Raw genomic sequence first — 6,054 nt, 5'->3', positions numbered from 1 at the left:
ATATTACATGTATGAATAATGGAGATCTAGAGAAAGTAGCAATGAAACAGTAACCTAGCAACAAAACTAGCCAAATGACTAAGAGATCACTAAAGGGCAACATTTCAATGTTTAACAATAAAAAAGTTGTCCAAAAATATACTAAATTATTATTCGTCTGGAGTCTTATAAAAATAAATGAATAAATTGGATATTCCATTGAACAACACTATGAAATCAGCACTCGATTCAAATGGAACAATCTTTTAAACCAAATAAGTGGTCCTGTTGCTTGTGGTATCTTCTAAATAAACCAAATCACAAATAAGTTAACATTGTTCAATGAACCATTAACAAAATGTCAAGGTCAGATGAAATCGGCCAGACAGACCTGTACACATGAAAATTATATCATAACCAAATACAGCTGACATATTGTTTACAGTATTTAAGAAACAGACCTCACCACAAAAACTCAACACTTACCAATGCACTATGAAAATAATGTCAGTATCAGATGACAGACATGCTTGAGGGTATGGAAGGGGTCCTTCGTGTGTCTGTACTTTTCGGCGCGGGACGTTTGCGCTTTCATTTTTGGACACTTGCGCTTCAAATCATAGGACAGTTGCGCTTTTTAAAAATGGACATTTGCGCTTTTTACATAGGATATTTGCGCTTTTGCAATATTTGATTTTTATGACTATCCTCCTCTTTTATCCGGGCTTGGGACCGGCAGTTTTGACCAGCTGGCAGAGTTAAAAGTTTAAAATTCATTGCATAGCACATTTCTTAGCACATTGATATATGTTAAAAAGTTTATATACAGCTAAAACTAGTAAAAGAAAACATTCTAAAGACATGAAAACACGCTTGATATCTGAAGCCCATGCAAGGACTGAAAAAAATAGCTCTTGTTATCTGTTCTGACTGGTATTTCGCGTATATTTCAAGTAAATAATAATGTTTCTCAATTCTGGGGTGCCTGTTCATCAATGTAGCAAATCGTAATGTAATTCACCGACTGTTGTTAATTGATACTCTTCAAAAAGATTTTTTTTTTTGCGAAATGAGTGAGTAGAACTGTTCATTAAAATGGACATGAAAGGATTCTGCACCATAATATAAGTTAAATTCATCTACGTAATATTACTTCTCATTAAAATGCCAGGTGGACGACTATAGGTAAAAAGCGCAAATGTCCGGTCAATTTAATACAGGTGATTCAAAAAAGCGCAAATGTCCATAGTATTTGAAGCGCAAATGTCCTATCGTTTTACAGGCGAAAAAGCGCAAACGTCCTGTGCCCGTATTCTTTAGGTAATTTTTAGTCCATTCTGTATTTTCCTCCCATTTTTATTCGGCACATTTTGCCTATAATTCTATTCTGAAAACCCAATCCAGCCCCTCATGCATACTTAACAATTGATTTAAACATATTTAGTTATTGTAGATAGGGAAAAAGTTATTACAACTTATAGCAATCCCTTTCCACGTTGCTGGTGCAAGTGCTGCCTTGTAGCGGTCACGGGTGTTAGCCTGCTCTTTTTCGAAGTGCAAGATGTATTGTTCTCTCTTAACACGGGTCAGCCATGTAATTATTTCCTCCGCCAAATATGTACCGATTATCAGGTTGTGTGCGTATTTATACAATGTAAAATATCAGCTGCGAGTCAAAATGATGAAGCTTTTTGTCGAGTATTTTGCAATGGGGTTTAAAACGTTTTGTTTATGCAATGTTTACTTATAGCGATATTTTCGGCTGCGCAAAAAAAATGCTTGCCAATGAGACAAATTATCCTTAAGGACACCCAATTTAAATTTCCTACAGAGATCTTGAGTTGCAGTATCATCAGAAGAAACTGTAGATAAGTATTTAAAGCTATTAGATTCTACTGTTTGACAAACTGGACAGCATACCAAAGAACCACACGAATTTAATTTTTGTTAAAATCAAACTAAGGTTTATTTTTGACACTTTGTTTGATTCGGAATATCAAAGAACACAAATAATTCATTTTTTTACGTTATTAAACAAAGTTTAATTTTGGACCTTTTGGACCTAAATGTAGACCAATTTAAAAACGGGACCAAAAATTGAAAATCTAAATACACGGTTAGATTCGGCATATCAAAGAACCCCAATAATTCAATTTTTGTTGATATCAAACAGAGTTTAATTTTGTACCCCGATTTGGACCACCTGAAAACTGGGCCTATAATCAAAAATCTAAATACATGTTTAGATTCAGTATAACAAAGAACCCCATGAATTCAATTAAGATTAATTTTGGACCCTAATGTAGACCTATTTTAAAAAAGGACCAAAACAAAAAATCTAAATACACGGTTAGATTCGGCATATCAAAGAACCCCAAAAATTCAATTTTTGATGGAATCAAAGAAATTTTAATTTGGAACCCTTTGGACTTCAATGTGGACCAATTTAAAAACGGGGCCAAAAATCCGCATATTAAAGAACCCAAAGAATTCAAGAATAAAACCGCATTGAAATTGGTCAAGAAATAAGCAATTTATAAAATACAAAGTATTAGAAAAGTCTTGTTTTTGGTCTCTAATTCCTAAACAGTCTGGGCAATAACCCCCCAAAATCAAACCCAACCTTCCTTCTTGGTATGGAACCTTTTGGTACCATTTCAGAAAGATCCATACACTTATACACAAGTTATTATCTGGAAACTAGAAATATGTGTATATGCCCCCTTTTAAGGCCCTTAATTCCTAAACTGTAGGGACAATAACCCCATAAATCTATCCCAACCTTCCTTTTGTGGTTTCAACCCTTGTGTTCAAATTTCATAGAGAGCCATTCACTTTAATAAAAGTAATTGTCCGGAAACTAAGCGTCTTCGGACGACGACGACGTGATACCAATATACGACCGCACATTTTTTGTGCGGTCGTATAAAAACAATGAGCGTATCTTGCGCTCATGGCACAGGTGTTTATTCATAAAAGCATTGAAGTAGAATTCAAGTTGTGTATGATTATTCAAGATAAAACAAACTGAATTATTTTTTCACATTGCATCTTCAATTTGGTCAGAATTTTGAATTAATTGTATTGGGTGTAGAGCAACTTTAATTACAGTCAAGGCACAGTAAATAAACTTATTCGAAAAATGTTACAAATTCAACACTTGACTTTTGATCTTTGAATATTGTTTAATTTGTATGATTAATATTGCTATCAGTAAATTGAACGAATTATCTTAAAAAAATTTAAGTTTCAGTTGCCACAAAATCCCTTTTTTCTATTAAATGCAATGAAAAAATAAATGACGTTTGGTACTAAGTTTCCCCTTGGTATATGTACATGTACAAAATGACCCATCTCTCCTAATTCATCACCGTGGCCGTTTTGATGTGCGATTGCAGTATGAAAATTTCGCAATTCACATGGCTACAGAAAGTGTCACAACCCTTCATATAATTGTTATATACATATGCAAATTCATGGCTCAAAAATATGTTGATATCTGCATCTTTGCATTGTACAAGGTTATTATACGACCGCAAAAATTGAAATTTTTTTGGTCTATATTGGTATCACGTTGGCGTCGTCGTCCGAAGACTTTTGGTTTTCGCACTATAACTTTAGTATGAGTGAATAGAAATCTATGAAATTTAAACATTTATGACCATAAAAGGAAAGTTGGGGTTGATTTTGGAAGTTTTCGTACCAACAGTTTGGGAATTAGGGGCCAAAAAGGGCCCAAATAAGCATTTTCTTGGTTTTCGCACTATAACTTTAGTTTAAGTAGATAGAAATCTATGAAGTTTTGACACAAGGTTTATGACCACTAAAGGAAGGTTTGGGATTGATTTTGGGAGTTTTGGTCCCAAAAGTTTAGGAATTAGGGGCCAAAAAAAATGCCCAAATAAGCATTATTCTTGGTTTTCGAACAATAACTTTAGTATAAGTAAATAGAAATCAATGAAATTTAAACGCAAGGTTTATGAACACAAAAGGAAGGTTGGGATTGATTTTGGGAGTTGAGGTCCCAACAGTTTAGGAATTAGGGGCCAAAAAGGGGCCCAAATAAGCATTTTTCTTGGTTTTCGCACCATAACTTAAGTATAAATAAATAGAAATCTATGAAATTTAAACACAAGGTTTATGACCATAAAAGGAAGGTTGGGATTGATTTTGGGAGTTTTGGTCTTAACAGTTTCGGAATAAGGGGCCCAAAGGGTCCAAAATTAAACTTTGTTTGAATTCATAAAAAATTGAATAATTGGGGTTCTTTGATATGCCGAATCTAACTGTGTATGTAGATTCTTAATTTTTGGTCCCATTTTCAAATTGGTCTACATTTAAGGTCCAGAATTAAACTAAGTTTGATTTTAACAAAAATTCTTGGGGTTCTTTTATATGCTGAATCTAAACATGTACTTAGATTTTTTATTATGGGCCCAGTTTTCAAGTTGGTCCAAAATTAAACTTTGTTTGATTTCAACAAAAATAAAATCCTTGGGGTTCTTTGATATGCTGAATCTAAACATGTACTTATAATTTTTATTATGAGCCCAGTTTTCAAGTTGGTCAAAATCGTTGTCCAAAATTAAACTTTGTTTGATATCAACAAAAATTGAATCCTTCGGGTTCTTTGATATGTTGAGTCTAAACCTGTAGTTAGATTTTTGATTATAGGCCCATTTTTCAAGTTGGTCCAAATTGCAGTCCAAAATCAAACTTTTGTTTGATTTCAACAAAAATTGTATATATGTGGTTCTTTGATATATGCTTCATCTCACTATGTATTTAGATTTTTGATGTTTTGGCCCAGTTATCAGATTAGTCCACATTGAGGTCTAAAGAGTCCAACATTGAACTTTTTTTGATTTCAACAAAAATTGAATTCTTGGGGTTCTTTGATATGCTGAATCTAACCATGTATTTAGATTTTGGATATTGGACCATAATAGGTAATGTCCAATTTAAAATTTAAAGTTTTTAAGTTTAAGTTCTTAGACCACATTTATTTTGTGTCAGAAACCTGTGTTGTGTCCACTATTTAATCACAATCCAAATTCAGAGCTGTATCAAGCTTGAATGTTGTGTCCATACTTGCCCCAATGTTCAGGGTTCGAACTCTGCGGTCGTATAAAGCTGCGACCTGTGGAGCATCTGGTTTTTTTTTATCGGACTGTTGATTACGTCTTTACACTAAATCGATTGGATAAAATTGAGAATAGAAATGGGGAATGTGTCAAAGAGACAACAACCCGATCATCGAACAGACAACAGCCGAGGGCTACCAATGCAGCGAAAAAACTTCCGCACTCGGAAGAGTCCTTCAGCTGGCCCCTAAACAAATATGTATACTTGTTCAGTGCTAATGGACGTCATACTAAACTCCGAATTATACACAAGAAACTTAAATTCATACAAGACTAACAAAGGCCAGAGGCTCCACTTTGGACAGTCACAAAAATGCGGAGGGGTAAAACATGTTTTTTTTTATATCTCAACACTCCCCAATGAATACTGATTAATAATTTAGTCTTAAATGCAAGATGTTTTTATTATTTGTTATTGGCTTTGAACTAGCGGTCAGTACTCGAGCGTCTTTTGGTTGTTGAGTTTGTACAAGTATCCGGCCACGTCCACTCTTGTTTTTATTATATGGATTCCATCTGATGAGTCGAGCCTTTTTTCAACTGATTTTAAGTTTATGTTGTACTGTTACCCTTATATCCAAGGTAAGGCGCCCACTAACTATGATTAACCCTGCCAGTCTATATGTGCTGGATCCAGAAAATTTCAGAAGAGAGGGGGGGCTACTGACATTCCCTATATAAACAACCAATTTTTTTCCCAAAAGGGGGGACCCTGAAAAAAATCCAAATCCGCCTGCTGGTCCCGAGTCAGGAGCCTGTAATTGAGAAGTTGTTGATAACAGGTGTTGTCCGTTTTGTTCAGCATCTTCGCTAAAGAATGAGGAGACTGGATCGTAATCCATGGCTAGCGAAGATGATTGTTCTGTTGCACCAATGCCCTAATATTACGAGAGGGTTAGCAATAGGCGCCCGCTACCATGTGCAAACTCAT

Source organism: Mytilus galloprovincialis, chromosome 12 (genome assembly GCF_965363235.1).
Source record: "Mytilus galloprovincialis chromosome 12, xbMytGall1.hap1.1, whole genome shotgun sequence".
NCBI lineage: Eukaryota > Metazoa > Mollusca > Bivalvia > Mytilida > Mytilidae > Mytilus > Mytilus galloprovincialis.
Note: the sequence above shows the minus strand (reverse complement) of the source record.